Source organism: Rhincodon typus, chromosome 18 (genome assembly GCF_021869965.1).
Source record: "Rhincodon typus isolate 14 chromosome 18, sRhiTyp1.1, whole genome shotgun sequence".
NCBI classification, from domain to species: domain Eukaryota; kingdom Metazoa; phylum Chordata; class Chondrichthyes; order Orectolobiformes; family Rhincodontidae; genus Rhincodon; species Rhincodon typus.
Window position 1 is genome coordinate 42,761,748 of NC_063349.1, and position 21,515 is coordinate 42,783,262.

The 21,515-nt window shown below is 40.6% G+C and overlaps 1 protein-coding gene across 1 annotated transcript in view; it reads left to right on the forward strand.

Annotated features, from left to right (window-relative positions):
* The first annotated feature begins 232 nt into the window (after window positions 1–232).
* ano3 (anoctamin 3) overlaps window positions 233–21,515 on the forward strand; it is a 118,225-nt gene continuing 96,942 nt past the window's right edge. Inside the window, exon 1 of the mRNA XM_048607626.1 lies at window positions 233–356. The gene's annotated coding sequence lies outside the window, so the exon portion shown is untranslated. The remainder of the gene's footprint in view (window positions 357–21,515) is intronic.

The following is a 21,515-nucleotide window of genomic DNA, read 5'->3' on the forward strand; positions in this document are numbered from 1 at the left end:
CAGTCACTGTTCAGGAATACTAAAATCTTTCTGCAGCTCTCTCGTGGCTCAAATGAGCAAAAACCAACCTCAGCAAGCAAGATGCAGACTGAGGCTCGTTGTGATTGAATTCCGATCGTCAGAACGAGTCAAGAGGATGCAGCACACACTGCAGCTGAGGTTTACATCAGTCTGATTCCCGAGTGATTTAATTGCCCCTTATTTTGTTTTTTTTCCCTGCTAATGTCAGTCATGTGATTTGCTTGAGTTTTGCTCGGGTATCTTGTGTTTTTGCATCTGTCTGAATGGGCTGAACAACTGCTGTTTAGACTCTAAATGTTCGGGCTGTTTGTGCCTGGATTTACATGCTTGTACTGGTAGGTGCTGGTCGGTTTCTAGTCTCGGATTGCTGCATGTTACAGTTCAGTGACCTTCAGTCTGCAAGGACGGAATTAAATTGTAGTCATTTAAGAATGTATAAAACCTTTTGTAATCTCGAGTACACCTAATGGTTTCAAAACCGCATTGAATGTTATAGCAGTAGTACTACATAATACTTGTACATGACATGCCCTTGAAGGGGGTTTAGGAGATTTGATGTTTAACTGTTAGACTTAGTTGTAGACGTGAAGAGTTAATTTGTGGTATTGCTGTTGTGAGTGTGGCCTGGGGTATATCATAAAAACACTTCATAATCAACTGTTATTTAAGTTGAAGTATAAATGGTGAAAGTTGTGGTAGTCGCATGGAACCTTTCTGATTCTTTTCTGGGAGTCATTTGTGTGAAGACAAATACCGGAATAGTGCTGCAGAATGAATATCTGAATACATCCTTGAGTAGCTGGGTCAGTAAATGTGCTTCTGGGGCTTTGCTCCACTGTCTAAAACATGTGCAACCGTCCCAATGCTCATCAGATTAACCTGTTTTTTGTTTTTGCAATGAACTGTATTGATATTTGCCTACCTTCTTTCTGAATTGAGTGCTCATTGCTTTTACTAAGATTTTAATGTGACCTTGTGGAAGGAAAAAATTTTCATCCTAATTGCCTAAAGATTAGCAGCATTTTCAAAATATGTCTATTACCTGTACTCTGGAACAATAAGTTGGCTTGTAACTCATTCCAATAAGTCCGTTAACTAAATGGAATGGAGAAATTGGATCTGTCTGGGTTTTTTTTCTGGCAGATTAAATGTAGGGAGAGCTGCACAGCACCTCTGCCTCAATATTTACTGCAGGGCATTCCCCTGGCTGACAAACAGCAAGATATTGTGACAGAAATTATCAGCTGAGTCACTGCAGTTTTAGACCAATGCTTAGGACATGTATTACAAAGTCAGGCTGTGATTTATGCAAAATTCAACCCTGTTTGACACTTACTCCAAGACTCAATTTTTTCTTCTTCCTAGAATGCTATTATTCTTTTTATGTTGGAATATGGAATTTGTACAGTTATAGCAATTAATGTAATCACTTTTTAAAATAAAGTGCTGGAGTAGATTGATTTAAGGTAGGTTAAATGACTGCAGTTTGGTTTTGAGACCTCCCTTTGTGTTAAACCAGCTGTGTGAGAGGGGCCATTGAGATGCCTCTGTCAGGATGAGGTTGGGATCAGGAATGTGCAAGAGCTTTTTTTTTGCTACTTGAATACTGTTTTTTTTCCTGTCTATGGAATATTGATGTTAGATGGAATTCTCTGTAGGTTTATTGCAGTGTTAGTTCTAGGATTAAATTTATTGGGTATATAATCATCATGGCTGCAATATAAAGGAGTCCATTCAGCCCAACAATAATCAATCCAATACTGGTCAGTGAAATTTAAGTTTTTTTTTTTGGTTTTAATTTTTATATTTGCAGGCCACTTTTCAGAGTGATAACACTGATATTATGTAGTGGCTTTACAACTTGAATTATTGCTACGAAAATGATTTGCAGAATTGCTGCCTGGTTTTGCTAGGGCTAGTTAAACATGCAGTTAAGAGTGGAGAGAAGCTGGTCATCTGGAATGACTTTTTTAAGGCAACTATTGGCTGTGTTAAGGATGCTTAGGTTTTTCAAAAATGCTTTGGTAAACACACTTTTTATATGTACTTGGATAAAAGAGGCTAATACAATTTCCTGGTCCAATCATAATTTCACTGTTTTTGACTGAACACCATTGTTAATTTTAAGGGACATGAAGTCAATGTCCCTTAAAATTACCTTTTAAGGATTAAGCATGCTAGACTATGTCTCCAGTTTAAGAGGAGACTCAACATATCCCTCTAAAATAGTGAAGGGGTTCACTAGGGTTGCCATTCACCATCACAACTCCCTCATCCAATGGTGCCCAGCATCAATACGCAGTGTCTAAATATTCATTTGCAACTTGCTAAGGCTCACTAATAGCAGCTTTTAAACCCCCAAATTTTAACCCTGTGAGGACAAGGGCAGCAGGTACATGGAAACATCACCTGCACAGTCTACTCCAAACAGCATGCCATCCTGACTTGGAACTATGCAGTGCATTTGCTAGGTCAGCATCGTGGGCCTACCCACACCCCAGGGACTCCAGCAGTTCATTGAAGGTGCAGCATGACCAACATGTCCAGGGCAATACTATGCCTGTAACAGTTGCATTCCCTGAAACTTAAATTGTGGAGGAATGGTACCCATTTGGGTGAACGCAAAACGAAGGATGCCAACTGAGCCACCATTAACAGGAAGTGTATCTTTATAGTGGTGAGAATGGACCTCACTGCCAAATGTGTTGGTGGAAGCAGGGAAGCTGGTTTTTTTAAGGGGAAGTCGTAACACGAGGTAAGAAGGAGTAGTAAGATATGGGACGAGGATCATTTTGAATGTAAACAAAAATATCCCAAATGGGATGAATGGCCTGTTTGTGCTGTAAATACTATGCATGCATTTTGCTGTGATAACTGCTTTTAAAGATTACTAAAATTCATTAGATTTGTTTGCACTTGTGCGGTAAGCTAGAGTTTCTTAGAATGAAATCCTGCACTTTACACATCTGGCTGTTTTTATATTTAATGATATCTCATTTTGGTGCATAGACTGTAGCACAGCCTCTAAAATTGGGTGAGGGTGGGGCAGAAGACGGACTTGACTGGCTTGATATATATAAACTGTTACAGTGGCAGAATAGCCACAGCTATGCACCATGACGAGAACCTGGTTGAATGAGTCTACAGCCAATGATGCTTTGACATTTCTAACTGCAGTTGAGCCTCTGCAGCCTGACTTTGGTAATGAAGTCTGGGAGGAGGTTCAGCTTGATTTTCTGGAGAAAGTCTCTAGTTTAATCTGCAGAAAGCCTTGGGGTGCTTGTAGCTATTTTAATATGGATGGCCTGAAGAGCAGGCTACAGACTGTGTCGTCTCTTCCTTTCCACTGTTGACTGCAAAGGCTGCTTTGCCAACAATGTGTCTTTTATTTTTGTTTTGGGGATTTTAGGTCTGCATTAAGAAACATAATGAAAATACAATTATTCTCCAGTTATACTTCATTTGATGAAGTTGTTAATCTATACCCCTTGCTCCCCCCGAAAAAACTTTGGATTACTTCTGTGGCTTAGTGGTGAGCAGCACTCTACTCGGATCTCTGGTCTAGGATGACAGAATCCAAGCTGATACTTGGGGACTGGCCCTGAGAAGGGGGTGGGTGGTGTGGGAGGGCAGTGGGACTGGCACTAGAGGGTTGCGGGGTGGGTGCTGATCTGAGAGAGTGGTCAGATGAGACAATATACTAAGGGTTAGTCCGCATACCCCCATTCCCCTCAGGTGGATGTAGAAAGTTCCATGGTGCATTCCCAAGGAAAATAGGTCTGCCTCCTCATGTTCCAGATATTTATCCCTTTTACTGACACCAGAAAAACATCTGTTTTTGCTGTTTGTGTGTAAATTAGTTACTGTAATTGCTTAAAATAATAGCAGTCACTGTCAAATTATTTTGCTGTTTCACTTGGGGCAATCTGAGATTATAGGAAATCTGTGAAAAGATAAGGAACTTTTGGGGTTTAAGAAGCCTCCATAAAACCAACCCACTAATTAGCCTAGTCTATCTGATCTATTTGTAAAGAGAGCAGAGGAATTCTGCCTGATGTTATACTTCTTACTTTACAACAGTGGCAACACATCTGTTGGGTGGGGAGAAGTTGCAATGCCACTAGACTAGTAATCCAGAATGTTACTGTTCTGGGGACATGGGTTTGATTCCCAGCCTGGCAGATGAAGTTTTGAATTCAATAAAACTCTTGGACAGAGTAGTTTAATAGTGACCACTGGTCATAAAAAATCCAGATGACTGTCTGCTGTACTTACCCCTGGTGTGGCTTGCGTGTGACTCCAGACTTGCAGAAATGTGGTTGACTCTTAACTACCCCCAGAGGGCAGTCAAGTCTTTGTTTGAACCCTTAACCTGTCTGCCTGACAGTTCTTGCCGGTTAGAAAATGCTATGACAATTACTTTTTTTTTTGTAAAGTGCATTACCACTCTTGCCCCATGTTTGAACTGGACCTGCTATGTTTTTGTTTCTTCACTCCATCCATCAGTGGCTCTTAACAATTTTTTCCCCATTTGTATGACATGTTGTGCTACTTACTGATGGTGGAATTGAAGTCAATAGATCTCAACTTTTTTTTTGTGCATCTGATTAGGTGCTGCATTACAATGCCACACTGCTATAAGAACACGTGTCCTCTGAGATGTAAATGTGCACCCTGAAATGTAACCCCATTTCACTTTTTATTCACTCGGGCACGAGGGTGTTGCTGGCCAGCATTTTATTTCCCATCTCTTAGTTGCCCTTTAGAAGCTGGTGGTGAGCTGCTGCCTTTAACTGCTGTAGATTGATCTGCAATGCCCTTGAGGGAATTCTAGGATATTTGCCCAGGAACAGTGAAGGAATGGTGATCTATTTTGAAGTCTAGATGGTGAGTGGCTTGGAGGGGAACTTGTGGGTGTTGGTGTTCCCGTGCATCTGCGGCTGATGTCCTTCGAGGTGGAATTGGTCACAGGTTTGGAAGGGGCTATCTGAGGATTCTTGAATGTCTGCAGTTCATTTTGTAAGTAGCTGGTGGTGGTAGTAGTTACATGGAGTGCTGCTGGTGGTGGAGGAGGTGGACATGGTGCCAGTTGAGTGGGCTGCTTTGCCCAAGATGGCATCAGGGTTCTTCCAGGCAAGTAGGGAGTATTCCATCACACTCCTGACATGTGCCTTTGTCGATGGAGGACAGACTCTGTCCAGTCAAAAGGTGAGGTATTTGTAGCCTCTGAGGAAGGGTCACCAAACCTGAAACGCTTACTGCTTTTTTTTTCCCCAAAACAGATGCTGCCAGACCCACTAAGCTTTTCCAGCAACTTTGTTTGTGTTTCTGATTTACAGTTCTTTTGGTTTTCCTAGCCTGTCTTGCTCTTGTAGCCACTGTATTTGTATTCAGAGTGCAATTGAATTTCTGGTCAATGTAACCCCAAAGATATTGCTCGTGGGAGACTTAGTAATGGTGACACCATTGATTGATTGCCAAGGGGCGATCTCATTAGATTGTCTCATTAGTGATGGTCACTTCCTGGCATTTGTGTGATTCAGGTGTTACTTACCACTTGTCAGCCCAAGCCTGGATATAGTCCAGAACTTGTTGCATTTGAACATGGACTACTTCAGCATCTGAGGAGTCATGAAATGGTGCTGAATGTTGTGTAGTCATTGGTGAATTGCAGGATTCCTTGTCCATGTTTGATCTGGGGCTATGTGACTTCATGGGGTCTGGAACCAATGTTGACGACTCCCAGGCCAACTCCCCCCTGACTGTACTGCCACCTGTGCTGGTGAGACAGGATGTATCCAGGGATGGTGATGGTAGTGTCTGGGATATTGCCCATCAGGTATGATTCCATGAGTACGCCTTTCAGGCTGTTACTTGTCTGATCTGTGAGACAGCTCTCCTGATTTTGGGACTGGCCAGGTGTTAGTAAGGAGGACTTTAAGGGTTGACAGGACAGTTTCTGCCTTTGTTTATGGTGCCTAGTTGGTGACAGGTGGTCCATCTGGTTTCACTTCTTTTGAGACTTTGTAGTGATTTGATACAACTGATTGGCTTACAAGGGCAGCTGAGAGTCAACCATGTGACTCTAGACCATGGTAACATGTAGGCTACACCAGCTGAGGATGGTGGATTTCCTTCCCTGAAGGACATAAGTGAACTAGATGGGTTCTTCCAACAATTGACAATGGTTTCACTGTCATCAGAGATACTCAATTCCAGATTTTAAAAAAAATTAATGAATTCAAATTCCACCATCTGCTGTGGCAGGATTTGACCTTGGGTCCCCAGAACATTAGCTGAGTTCCTGGATTAATAGTCTGGTGATTTTTAATATCATCATTTCCTCACCAATGATTGGCTTCTCTAAAGCGGTCTAGCTAACATTACAGTTAGTTTCAATTGATTCCCATTGACAACTTTGTCCTTTTTTTTGTTTCCTTTTTTAATTGTTTGGTGCAGTCATGTGTAGATTGATCAGTAAGTCTGATTTCTTTTTTTTTTGTTTTGAAGCTCAAAGCAAGATCTTTAAAATCAAACCATTGACAGTTAAACGTGTGTCCATTTCAGAACAAACCTGCAGCTGGTTGAGGAAGGTTGGGCAGTTTGACACTGATTTTTGCTGACTGGCTCTCTGGTTAACAGACCAACTGAATGCCCAGCTCACAGAGACATCTCCACAATGCTAGCTCTCTTACTAGCTGTGCCCAACCTTCTATAGAGGTCAACATCGGCATTAAACCCTTGGTGCTCCACCAGCTCCTTCTGGAGGTGATGTTAAGTTGGGGTTAACCAGAACATGGGCCTTCTGATTCCAGATCCAACATTTCACTGTTAGGGCAGTTTCATCCAAAACACCTTTTTTCACAGCACATTGGCCTTTAACACCTCTCTACTCAAATGTTTTAATTCCATAAATCTGTCCACAGTGCACCAAAAACAGTCTGAATGCGTTTACATTTTCAGACAGCATTTCTACATCCAGACATCAAACAAGAAACAGATGACAAATCTGTTGAAAAGAACTGTTCTGGTAAATATTTAATTTTTTTCTTTGTGAACGTGTTTTGAGTTTGATGCACTTAGGCTAATGTCAGTCAGTACGTCCTTTTTTATTATTGCAGCAAGCTAATGTGAACAGTAACCTTGAGGCTTTGGCTATACCCTCCATTCCTGAGCCACTGCGGGCTGTCTGTGATCTGGGTCCAGCCTGCCTCTGTGTAGAGGTGGAAAGCATTTCTGTCAGAACACTGCTCGTGAGTTTGTGGTTCTGTTTTTATTTTTGCCCCTCTTCTGGCTGGTGTTAAACTGCTTTGCTGACACTTCCTGCTTTTTTTTTCCAATTCTAAATCTTTAAGGATTTGCTTCACTTTTTGTGACAGAATTACACTCTCGTTCGATTTTACTAGGTAGTACAAGTTCAATTGGTCTGGTCTCAAAACAACAGACTTACTTGACAAACACCGTGATAACTTGCAATTCCACTGTAACCTCTGGTATGTGCTTGTCAACATTCAGCTGCTTAGAATCTATACGGCTGTTGGTCATATGGTGTCATCCTGGCCCTTTGCTCACGAGTGTACTGTGCTCTTAAAACAGTTTCACAATTCTCACTTGTGCTTTTATTTATCAAACATAGGCATAGAAACAAGCAGGCCACTTGGCACTTCAAGCTTGCTGTGCCATTCAGTATGACTGTGACTTACTTTCTCTATCCATGCCATTTTTCCTGCTTTCCCTCCATACCCCTTGATGCCTTTAATCCATTAATTACCAATCTCTTTCATGAATATGCTCAGTGGCCTAGTGTCCACACTCTATAGTGAATTCCACAGGTTCACCACCCTTTGAGTGGAAACAAAATGCTACCTTACCTTAGTCCTAAATTAATCCTGTGTCCTGAGACTGATTCATGGTTGTAGACTCAGTTGATATGTTTCAGTCAGATCTCTGACCATGCTTCTAAACTCTACACAAATACGGGCCCAGTCAATATGTCGTCTCCTCAGGTCAGCTCTGTCATGCCTGGTATTAGCCTAGCAAACCTTCACTGCATTCCCTCTGTGGCAAGTGTGTTCTCTTTCTTGGGTAGTGAGACCAAAACTGCAAGCAGTACTCCTTGTGTTCTCACCAAGGCCCTGTATAACTGCAATGAAACATTCTCTAATTCTGATCTCCAATCCTCTTGTTCTGAAGGCCATGTTATACTGAATGTGCCATGTATTTGTCCACACGTGCAACTTGTCGAGATCACCCTGAAGCTTTCTTGCAACCTCCCTCTCAGTCCCACCTAGTTTAGACATCAAAACTTCTTTTGGTTGAGGGGGGTGCAGTGTGGGAATCACATTGAGTTCACCTAGTTTAATACATGGTGAATAGCGGTGTTGCCAGCACTGATTCCTGTGGCAAACCACGAGTCACCACCTGCCACCCAAGAAAAAACCCATTTATTCCTACTGTTTCCAGTCTGCCAGTCGATTCCCAAGCCATATCTGATATGGTGGTTTGATGCCATCTGATCTTTGCCACATCTTTCACCTGTACAACAGCTCCAAGATTCCATCTCTGAAGAAGTGTCCCGACCCAAAATGTCAACTTACCTGCTCCTCTGGTGCTGCCTGGCCCGCTGTGTTCATCCAGCTTCACAGTGTTGTCCAGGATTCTGCTCCTGTTCTGAGGAAGGGCCACCGGACCTGAAACTCTGATCTGCCAGTCCTGCTAAGCTCTTACAGCAATTTCTTTTTGTTTTTGCTCTTCTGACTTAATCTCGTGTATCTCCATTCCTTTTTGTCTCACCATTAACTCTGCCATCTGCTCTCTATGCTCCCACTCAATTGTCTTTTCTTTGAAAACCATTCTTTAAAATTCTGCTTTTGGTCACCTATCTGGCTTAATAACTTTTAAGTTCTGTAAGCGACGTGGATGCCCTGAGCTGTGGTTTTTTTTTTGTTTGCTTGTTTTCAAGTTGGGTAACTTTTTTATTAGGAAATCATATACCAGATCCTCCTCCTGTACACTGGTGACAAGGCTGCTTCAGAATTAAATTGATGCTTTGCATTTTAGTGCACTAACTTTACATTAAATCCAAGTAAATTACTTGAAGGTTAAAAAGGGAGTGGGAAAGAAATGGCACACAGGACAAGACTAGTGGGTGTTGGATTGTATTACTGAACAGAGAGGCTGTGTGCTTTAATGCATTTCAAGTACTTTAGGTCAGGACTTGCACATTACAAAAAAAACAGTATAATCTCTCCATTAAAATCCCTGATTAAATGTACATTGGCAACATTGAGCTCTGCTTTAAATGGTATGGCAAGGCTAGGTGCCAATATCTTTTGGGTATACAGTTTCTCCAGGGCCTGTGTAGATGAGGATAGCCACCTTCTGGCCTGTCTAAGAGTCTCCTGTAGTTGATCTGATCTAGTTTATTCCATGTCTGCAATTATTTCTGTTAGAAGGAATATAGTGCTCATTATTACAGACTTGAAACTTCATCTTTTGGGTTTTAATCAGGGTCCTTAGTTACTTCCTCCCACTATCTTCATTACATAATCACAATGAGTAATGCTCAGGGTCCTTAATCACCATTAGCACTCTCCTAAGTCTTTACAACAATCTGAGCTCTAAGGGTCATTGGACCCGAAACATTAACTCCAATTTCTCTCCATCAGTGCTGCCAGACTTGCTGAGCTTTTTCAGCAATTTATATCTTTGTTCAATTTCCAGTATCTGCAGCTCTTTTGGTTTTTGCATCCTGTCTATTTTGTGGTATTTGGCTGATCTGGTGTCTTCCAGATTAAGACTGGTGTGTTCTAACTTGACGTACACTTACAGACTGATGTGCAGCTCTGTGATATCATTGCAAGGTTGTTGTGGGGTCTTAATGCCTTTGAACAACGAGGCCACTATCCAAGATAAGCTAGACTAACCTCGGGCTCTCTCATGCGCAGCAAGAGAGGTGTCAGCAAAATAAACTGATCTCACACTTCCTGCTTTATTGGTGCTAAATGAGCCACTTTGTATTTGGTGTTTTGCTAGGCTTCACCTAACCTGCTCAGTGTTGTGTTGCAGAAGTTCCGAAGTGACTTACTGCAATGGCATGTAGTCACATTGAGTGTTGGTGTTTGAAAGTAGCCAAGCTAATGAGCCAGGAAAGGTAACAATGGCATAATTTCCAGAATGTTGTTTACTCTCAGACAGTTTGGAACTGTTTTGAAGAGATTTTACAAAAACAGTAAACCATTCCATGTCTACCTTCATTCAGACTATTTAAAAACTGGAAAATGAGGTGTGTGTGTGTGTGTGTGTGTGAATTCTTCCTGACACTTCTAAATGAGCTGTGACTGACTGACTGTGTCTATGCTTTGCAATTTCAATTAACCAAGCGTTGAACCTCTGAACCTGAAGAGTTGCTGTTTCCTGTGATCAGGGATGCCAACCCAGTTATTGTTACCTTACTGCTGTAAAATATCTTTGATCCCATGTCACTGTTGCCAGGACCAACTGGTTCAAATTAGGCTGGAAAGACAGCTGTATATTTAATTTATAAAACGCATAGCTGCCATTTAAATGTGGGCCTTTATGGCACTACTGTCTGATGGTTGTGTTACCACTACAATGAAATCTGGGGAACAAACAGGCTTTCTTCTGAGGAAAGTTCCACACTGATAAAGACTATAAAAGCTGCCATCATAGGAATCTTGGCAAGTGTTTATCCACTGGCTAAAATCATCTTTTATAAAAACTGGTCATGATCATATTGCTGCTTGTGGGCTGTTTAGTACATGAATTAGTTGTGAGCTTGATGTAAATGACTATACATCAAAGCACTTCATTAGCTATGTAAAATTTGGGGTGGTCTGAAATCAATTCTCAATATCTGCCAATTCTTCAGGAAAAAATTTAAGAACATTTGCAGTCTTTTTGTAGAATACAAAATTATTTTTTTTTTTTACTTTCGATTGAAATTTATTCAAGCATTGCAACGTAACCTTTTTGAGTAGTCATTTTTTTAATAAAAAATCTAAGGCATGCCACAGAATTTTGTTACACAGCTCTTGTGCAACATCTCAATGTTATAAATGGATCAAAAGCATCCAAAAGGCTTTATAGGAACATATCTAAATTTTGACATGGAGCAGTATAAGGACATTGGGATTTGGGCCATTTTGGAGACCCAGTCATGAGGACTATAAGCAAGGTCAGTTGAAGTGGACCAGCTCAACTGCTGGAGGTACAGTCACCAATAGTAGATCAATCTTAAAATTTGGGGCTGCTGAAGAGTCCAGCATTAGGTGATTGTGAAGATCTCCAGAAGTTTGTGGGGATACAGGAGATATGAAGAATGCAGCTCCAGAGAAATTATCTCCTTTTGTTTTTGAATCGAGGCTTGCTTGGTTGGGTGCCAGTGCAGGCCTGTGAATACATGGGTGATGGAGAAGTGGGACTTGATATAAATTGGGAGATGGCCAGTAGGTGGCTTCAGGTTTTCTGAGGATAGAATGTAGGCCTCCATTCATGAGGTAAGGTGGCCATTGGTCTAGCAAAGCTGTGCTGGCTCTTTCCTAAGAGCTGCCAAATTAGTCCTACTTGTTGCTTTATCACCAGGATCCTGCAAAACTTTACCCTTTGATGTTTGGTCAACTCCTTTCTAATGTATTGAGTCTGTGTTTTCACCATTATTTTTAAAGCATGTTGCAGAGCTATAGGGATCTGAAACCATGCTCCTCATTTTCACCCTTTGGATTGTTTCCCAACTGCCTTCAATTTTTATTCATAACTGATTATCCTAGCACTGAAAAAATTTTTGTTTTTGTTGGAATGCTTCATGATGTCCTTCTGAATCATAGGTTACTGTTCTCTTACTCAAATTTTCAGAAGTACATTTGTAACATTAAACTCTGATTCGCTATTCATTTTCTCACCCACGTATCTGGCAGAGTTCAGATTGCCAACCTGAGAGATTCTAGCCAAAAGTTCTGAAATAATAAAAATTTCCCTTGGGTTAGGATCCTGGGTGATCGGATAATGCTGGAATGGCATCCCTCCTACAACTGTGTCTCTTTTTTTTTTCCCCTCAAAGTAATGTGCGGGATGGACAATTTTTGCATGTTGTTGTGGGAAATTGCTCTGCACAAATTGGCAGCTGTGTTTCTCTCATTACTAATGACCACTCTTCAAAGTTACTAAAGTGGCTAGGAAAAGTGTACTTGGATTTCACGATGTTGTAAAAGGTACTTGATAAATGTGACCGTTCTTGCCTTTTACTACTTATTCCTAACACCTCATTACAAGTGAGGGAGTGAAGAATAAGAACTATTTCCAAGGTGTGTCACAGCACTGACAACATCTGCTGTCTGTGTAACTATGTGCCATCTTGGGAATAATTGATGATAAGGTACTTTGAAGGAGGCAGGAATGTACCAGGTCCACTGGAGGAGTACTGTGCACACCATTATACAGATGCTGGTAGACCTGCTAAGTTTCCCGAGCACTTTGTTTTTGTTTCAGATTTTATTACACTTGTACTCACTTTTGATATAACGTGTGACTGTCAACAGACTGCGTTTTTGTCAGTCATCAATCTTCACAAAATGTGATAACCTCTACCTAAACTAACTCCTTCATCTATCATAAATCTCAAAAAGCCAAAGCATGTTTTGATCATCTCGCACATGTTGCTTACCACATTGTGATTTCTGATTTTTTTTCTCCCATTCTAGAAGGGCTGTTGCTGGAATATCACTTGTGGTTTTAATTTTATTTTGCTTTAGCGATTCACCTTTGCTCCTCCTCTCCTCTCCCAGCATACTAAATTAACTTGTATGGAATAATACAGATGCACCTGAATCAAGGAAGATTATCTCTTGGGGCATAATTTTGTATCAATGCTCAATCTGTGCACAGACAGTCAGCCACGGGAGTTGTTGAAGAAGTGGTGCATTGCTGCTACTAAAATTCCGTTTCCTTAACGGACTGTAATTGATGCATTGATGCAGTTGGCAGAATGAAGGTGAAATCCAAAACATGTATACTGCTCACTCATTGCATTTGCCTGTCCACACAGTACCTTACTACAAAAATTTAGCTGCTGCCTTTTCCCTCTGATAAAATGAGCTTCAAGAATAACCCTTTGTACTCGAGGGACTTTGCTATTTAAATAAGTTAATTGTTTCTCACCAGATGTCATTTTCAGTGGTTAATTTTTCATTATGTGGTGTGCAGTCTGCTTGCATTATTATGGAGCAAAAAAAGGCTAAACACAACTAAATAGCTCTCCCCTTATATTGTCAATTAATTGCAAAATAACTAATTGCTAATCATCTTTCATGTCATTTCTTTCAACACTAACTTTTTCTAATCACATTCTCTTCTCACATATGGAAGAAATATACTGGAGTAGGTCATATGACCAAACAAGTGATACCAGTCTTGCAGATCTTGTAATGGATCCTTGGTGGTAGAGAGTTTCAAAGCTTCACGCACCAAGTGAAGAACTTTTCTTCTCGTTGCAGTCTGACATTTCCCTTTTCCCTTTTTTTATCCCGAGTGACTCTGTCTCCTAGTTTCACATCCCTTAACTCGGAACTTTTGAATTTACCCATTAGCCAGAAATCTTTTCAGACTCTTCTTTTCTTTTTCTTTTGTTCAGAATTTAATATAGCGTTTCCACTCCCCCCGCCCCCCAACCCCCCACTGCCTTTTATTCCATTCTATCTCTCTGTGCAGTACAAGGTAATTGTCACTATCTGGTGAACTTTCATTGCACCCCCTTAAGGGAAGTATGTCATCCAGTGGTCCTATCTCTGGGCCAGAACGCCCATCAACTCCAGAAGTGTCATATTATTCCTAATCATGTTTTTTTTTCAAAAAGCACTATTATTCCATGGATGCAGAGATGAAATCTCCATCCAACACAAACATGTACTTACTAAAACCCTGTAGAACTGCTGCATGACATCTTAAAGCAGTATTGAGAGGTCAGACATTACCTCCAGCCTGCTCTGCTTTTCTAGATCATGGTTGATCACCTTTTACTCCATACTTTTTGCATTTTCCTGTACTGTAATTTGCTTGCTACAGTACTAATTGGTGGTTGGCATGAGTCAGAGATGCTGGTGTTCCTCTAGAGTGGACAAAGTCAAAAGTCACACAATACCAAGTTATAGTCCGACAGATTTATTTGAAATCATAAGCTTTCAGAGTGCTGCTCCTCTGTCAGGTGAAGTGGAGAGAGGTGTACAGCACAGAATATATAGGCAGAGAGATAACGGCAAGATAATTCCAGGTAGTTAAGAATATCAACAGACAAATAAAAGTGGTGTGTAGAGTGCTGACAGACAGACTAACAAGTCTGTGGGTAATCAAGAGTGTTAACAGATTTTTACAAATGGTGATTAAAGTGTTAACAGCTGAATAACAAGTGCAGGGATGAGCTATGAACTAATTAAGGCAGAGAAATAACTACAAATAATCAAATGAGATGGTGGTTGGGGTAGAATGGTGCCACTAATCCTGCTTCCTACTTTGTTTTTAAAAGAAAATCCAAATAACCGATTTTAGAGTTGACGGTTCTTAAACCAATCCTCCCCTTTGTGCGGAGTCTAAGGGCCAATCTCTTTAACTGTCTTAAAGAAGTAAGCCACTATAGAGTCTTAATGAGAAGAGGCATTTGTCTTGATGTATATTATTGTAGGATCACAGTAGATACAGATTATATTTGGGTAATTAGTCTTTGTTGTTCTGACTATCAAGCCAGGAGTTAACTCTCTATTTCAATAGGCACTTGGTGCTAGACTGCTACTTCCCTACTGAAATGCTAAAAGGTATACGGTGAGAGGAGCTTAATTCGCCTTCAAGACTCGACTTTTTCAGAACATTGCCTAATCCTACCCTTCTCTTCCCACTCTTTACACCCACTAAATTTTATCCACCCTGCTTACCATTTTATACCATTAGAACTATAAGATGTAGAAGTAGACCAATTGGCCAATGGGTCTGCTCAACTGCTCAACCACTCAACATCACGACTGCTCTGATAAACCTCAACTCCACATTACTGCCTTCTCCCCATAATCCTTGGTCACCTTGCTGATTTTAAAAATGTCTGTCTCGCCCTTGAATGTGATTAATGACCCAGTCTTGACAGCCCCCTGCAGTTAAGAGCTTTATGGATTCACTATCATCTGTAAGGAATGTCGCCTCCTCTTAAGGGATGACCTCTTGTCCTGAGATTATCCCCTCTGGTCTTAGATTCACACTCAAGGGGAAGTGACATTTCTGCATCTACCCTGTTGAGCACCCTGAGAATATTATGTTTCAAAAAAAAAATCATCTCGTTCTTGATTCAAACAAGTCCAGACCTAACCTTTTCAACCTCTGCATGGTAAGACAGTCTCCCTATACCTGGGGTTGACCTAATGATTCTTCCCTAGATTGCCTCCTATGTCAGTATATCTTTCCTTCAGGGACCAAAACTGTTCATGTCAGATCACAGCTGGAATAACTAGTGCCTTGTCACTTCCAGTAAGACTTGCCTGTTTTTAATAGTCCATTCCCTTCGAAGTGAGCCAACATTTCATTCGCATTTCCTTTAATCTGCTGAACTTGGATGTTAACTTTTTGTGATTCATCCATGAGGACACCCAAATTTAGAAATCCAAATATATTACATCTACTGGTTCCTCATCACCTTGTTACAAAAGAGAATTGTAGTTAATTTGTCACACGATTTCCCTTCATGCAACCGTGCTGACTTTACTTGATGTAACATTTCCATAGTATATTCTAGATTATAATAGACTCTAGAACATTCTCAATGACGTGTTAAATTAACTGAACTGTAGTTTACATGCTTTCTGTCTCACTCCCTCTTTTTGAATAAGAGTGTCATATTGGCAATTTTCCTCTCCCTGGGACACTTCCAGAATCTAAGGAATCTTGGTAGATTACTACCAGTGTTTATTTCTGTAGCTGCTTTTTAATATCCTGGAATCGAACCCATCAGATTCAGGGAACTAATCAGCCTTTTGCCTATTAGTTTCCCCAGTAACTTTTTTCTTTTGTAGTTATTGTATTTATTTTATCTTTCCCCTTTTTTGCCTCATGATGATTTAATATTTTTGGAATGCTGCTACTGTGGAAACTGATGCAGAATATTTCACTTCATTTCTCAGCCACATTTTCAAAGGAGCTTAGGTTCACTTTTGGCACCTCTTCCTTTTTTTAATATATTTTAAGTTATTTCTGTTTGTCTTGTTATTACTTATTTACCCTTAGTTTATTTTCTTTTTTTTTTTTGTCACTTTTTTTGGTTTTCAAGACTTTCCAACCCTCTAGCTTGTCTCCTAATTTTTTGAATAAAAAAAGTGACATTATTTACTATCCTTCCTTTTGCTTGGCTAACCATGGTTGGTTAATTCGGTTTCTAGTTGAGTCATGAATAAATACGTCATTGGTTAAGAAAAAAAAGTCTTTTCTGCTTAAACTCCTGTCTCGGGTCACTCCAGCCAACTCTACCCTTATTCCCTTGTAATTGCCCTTATTTAAGTATAATGCATTTGCTTATGACCCAAGTATTTTGCTCTCCACCTGAATGTTGACTTCCACCATGTTGCTGTTCCCGAGGAGATATTGTCAGATCCAAAATAGACTGATCCCTGGTTGGACCTATAACACTGTTCTAGGAAACTGACCTGATTATGCTGAATTCTTTCTCGTAGACTACTTCTGCTAGTTTGATTTTTTAAGATTGGTCATTTTGATTAATGTGTTGCTCTTTTCTTTAAACATACAAATCTGGTGTGAATGATTGTGTGTGACAGAATAGCTGCTGTTATGAGTTCTGTAGATACTTGCTCCCATAGTGTTGTCTTCCCCTTGGTTTTTTTTTTAAATATCTACTCGTGGATCCTATACCATCTGATCGAAGAGAATTTTTTTCTTTTTTTACAATCATGCTTATTCCATTCTCTACTGAAACCACTACCCGACGTATACTTCTGAAAAATCACATTTGAACATTTTTGATTTCCTTTGTAATCATGTCTGTGTAATAGCAATAAAACCAAACGCATTAACCTCCTACTTGTGCAGTTTAAGCCTGATAGTGAGGAAAAAAAGTCCATTTTATAAAAGATTTAATAGTTGAGCATTTAGAATAGTGACAGGATTTTATAGATTCAGCATGGATTTACAAAAGGAAATCATGCTTGACAATTCTACTAGAATTTTGAGGCTGTAACTAATTAAGTTGATAAGGGGGAGCAAGTGGACCCAGTTTATTGGACTTTTTGATAAATTACAACGAGATTAGCATGTAAAATTGAAGCGTATGTGATTGGGGATGTGTACCTGCATACATAGAAATGTTCGGCGAAGTGTTAGATATAGGTAGGAGGGTGAATAGTAAGGAAGGTGCAGAGATGCTTCATAGAATCCCTACAGTGTGGAAACAGGCCCTTCGGCCCAGCAAGTCCATGCCGACCCTCGGAGCATCCCACCTAGACCCATCCCACATAACCCACCAAGTCTACACATCCCTGAACACTACGGGCAACTGGGAATGGCCAATCCACCTAGCCTGCACATCTTTGCACTGTGGGAGGAAACCAGATCAGTTAAGTGTGATTTGGATGAGTGAATGGCAGATCCAGTATAATATGGATACCTGAGAGATTACCCATCTTGGTAGTAAGAACAGGAAGGCAGGTTATAATTGGAAAGGGGAGGCACAACAAGACCTGGATGTCCTTGCACACCACTGGCTGAAAATAAGTATGGAGGTGCAGCAGGTGGTGAAGAAGGCAAATGGTACGTTGGCATTCATAGCAAGGCCTCCTTTATCTGCAGAAGCATGTTCTGGCTGTGGAGGGAATGCACGAGGGTTTACCAGACAGATTCCTGGGATGGGACTGATGTATGGAGAGAAACTGAATTGGTTAGGATTATATTCACTGGCATTTACCTGAATTTTTGGGAAGGGGTGTGGTGTGGAAATCTTGAGAAACCTATAAATTCTAATAGGACTAGATAGGGTAAACACAGGGAGGATGTTCCCAATGAACTATGACCTCTGGTTCTGGACTCCCTGCTCTCAGTTTGAGGATGTGGGATAAGCCATTTCGGACTGAGGTGAGGAAAAATGTCCTCACTCGGAATGTGGTGAGCCTGTGGAATTCGGTTGAGGCCAAAGCATTGAAAATATTCAAGGAGTTAAGTGTAGTTCTTGGAGCTAAAAGGATCGGAGAATGTGGGAAACAGAGTACTATGTTGGATGATCAGCCTTGGTCACATTAAATGGCAGAGCAAGTTTGAAAGGCCAAATGTCCTTCTGTTGTTTCTAATGCATTTATTTTGTTCTGAATACTATGTCCATTGAAGTAAAGAGCCAATAGTTTTGCCTGATTACTCCCCCAACAATCCCGAAACTATTTTCTGCTCTTGTCTATAGTTATTTGCTCTGTCACCTCCCGTCTCACTCTGGCTATTGTTATTCTAAATAGTTGCCTTGCAATGTTGCTATATTTTGTTTTTAAGCCTGTTTCCCGTCTCCCAACTGCAAGCACCACCCTCTTCTTTCACCCCCAACCCCCAAATTAGATTAAAGCCCCCTCTGCAGCCCTGGTTATTCATTTGATCGATAACAGTTCAGCTGATGGTTACCCCATTGAAGAAGCTGCACTCTACCCCAGTAGATGTGCCAGTGCCCCATGAGCTGAAACCCATTTCTCCCACACCAACCTTTTGATTAGTCCAACATCACATCATCGTCCATCAGCATGTTCAGTTGTAGATTTTCTACCTCTTCTCACTCCAAACCCCTCAAATTTAGGCAGAGTGAAGGACTCACTATTCATTCACAAAGCATTCTCTTCAGAATTGGAAGATCAGCAGGTATTTGGCTTGAGGATTTTGATTCATGATTCACAGAGAGCCCTTTCTCAACTGGAGGGTCTTTTATATCTCCAGTGCACCTTTTTTTGCAGAGGATGTTGTTGATGCATTACCTTTTTATCTGGATGACATTATTAATGTGAACTCTTCTGTTAACTTGGATAGTTGTCCCTTAACCTCATCTGACAGACCTTTTTTTAAAATCTTGTGAACGTTCAATATGATAGGTGGCTGTTCTGTTGCAATGAGTACTTTCTTCCCATTATCCTGGATGTTGAGGTGTTTTTTTTTCCCTTTTTGTCAGAGTCCTCAGTCTATGGACCTTGGAGTCATGTGCACCTCATCACCATTTTGTTTAAGCAAATCCATACTGTGTCAACAGATCTATAACGTGTTGCTTTAAATTGGGTCATTTGTTCTCTCTGGTTGTCTGAGTGATGAACAAAACCTTCTCATGTCCTCAGTGGTGTTCCTGGATGATTGCTGCTAACTTAACACTTGCTTTGTCACTGGTCCTGCTCGTTTGTTTATTGTTTGGAAGACTAAGAATTGAAAGATTGCTTTTGAATTTTGAACTCGGTCCACCATCAAAGCCAAATCTCCTGAATCAAACAGCTCACTGAACACTTAAGCACCTTGAGCTCATTGCTAAATCTTGTTTTACTAATTTTTCAGTGTTTTCTTTCTCTGGCAAACTTTTTTTTGTATTTGCATTTTTGAATTGTCCTTGGTGATTGGACTGGTGTGGGTGTTTTCCTGTATGATCTGTGACTTCCTTCCTATCAACAGCATGAAACCATTCTCGTGAACTTTTTCTTCTTTAGAGTCCCATCATTGGTCTAGAAAGCCCAATGAAATCTTCTACTGGTTGTGCCTTGACCAAGTCAACGACAATGATGTTTCTGGTCCATCATTAGGTTTGCCTTGTATTCCAGACTTTTTGTTGGTTTTTTTAATGCATTTAGCTATTTGCCATTGTGGGATTCAAACCACGTTCCCAGAGCAATTGTCTCAGATTCTGGTATTATTCCAGTGATCTTACCAAAATGTCGTCACCTACTGGACCAAATTGATTTATTTTTCCGTCATTGTTGCCTTGAGGTATTTGCACACTATCTCACCATTTAATTACCATGTTGCAATACCAACTGGGGTAGCGTCCTGCCAATAGTCCTCCTTCCAATGTCGATTTTCCATGAATTAACAGGTGGAGGTTAAACCACTATTGAGTTTTAATGATGAGGCATTTGTATTAAATCATTGTAGTTTATTGCATGATTGCTGTAGGTATAAATTACATTGCATACTGTAACTTTATGCCTTTAAAATTTGTCTATCAGGAGCCAAACTGCCCCCACTGGGACCTTGTGTGAGACACAGACACTGATATCATCAGATTATGTGGTGCTTAATGCAACTTCAATATTAACTCTACTGGGACCATGACATTATGTAACATCTATGTGCTAACTTTGTGGGGGGGGATTTTGTACAAGGAGCAACAAATCTCAGATTATCAGCTCCTAAATTCTTTAGAAATTGTAAGGAGCTTTTGTTTTTATGTTCTTACTCTGGTAGTTAGGTAGCCTCCAATTTTTCCCACACATTCTGTTGCCTTACCCACTCGCCCAAGCTGTCTCTATCCCTTCTGCAGACTGTCCTTTTGTAGTTTATTTTCCCATTATTAATTTTGTATGAGTTGACGGTTGGTCCCTTTACTAGCTACAAACTGTAGCAGTTGATGTTCCAGTCACATCCTATTTGTTATAGCTGCCAAGCAGAATTTCCTTTCTGTCCTTCAACTAATCTTCTATCTATGTAAATATTGCTCCAAGGTCCATAACTTTAGGTCACCACTTTGTTTTTTGTTTGGGAATCCAGATACACCACTGCTATTGGTCTTCCTCTATCTATCCTGTTAGTTAAATCTTCAAAAAGAAACTAATAGATTTGTCAAACGTGGTTACCCTGTTGATTCTGCCTAATCATTTTATGACTTCCTAAGTGCCCTGTTAACCGTGGCCTTAAAGAATTTCAACATTTTCCCAGTGACTGCTATCAAGATAATTTGTATTTTTTCTTGTGCTTGACCTTGTCAAAAGCCTTGCTGAAATCCACATACTCTACATCAACTACACTACCCTCATCCATACACCTAGTCGCTATCTTGAAGTCAAATTTGTTAGACATGGTCCCTCCCTGACTAAGATTTGCTGACCATCCTTAATTAATCCTTGCCTCTGCAAGTGGGGATTAATGCTGTCTTTTGCATTTTTATTAGAAATTTCCCTACCATTGATTTGTAGACTTGCTGGCCTGTAGATTCCTGTCTTCACCCTATCACCCTGGAATAATAGTACCACATCAGCTGCCCTCCAGTCCTCTGGCACCTGTACTGTGGCCAGAAGATTTGAAAACGTAATGCCTTGTCACTTGGCATCTCCTCACCTGCTTCCCACAACAGCCTTGAAATCAGAGATAGTAGGAACTGCTGATGCTGGAGAATCTGTGTTAACAAGGTGTAGAGCTGGATGAACACAGCAGGCCAAGCAGCATCAGAGGAGCAGGGAAGCTGACGTTTTGGGTCTGGACCCTTCTTCAGA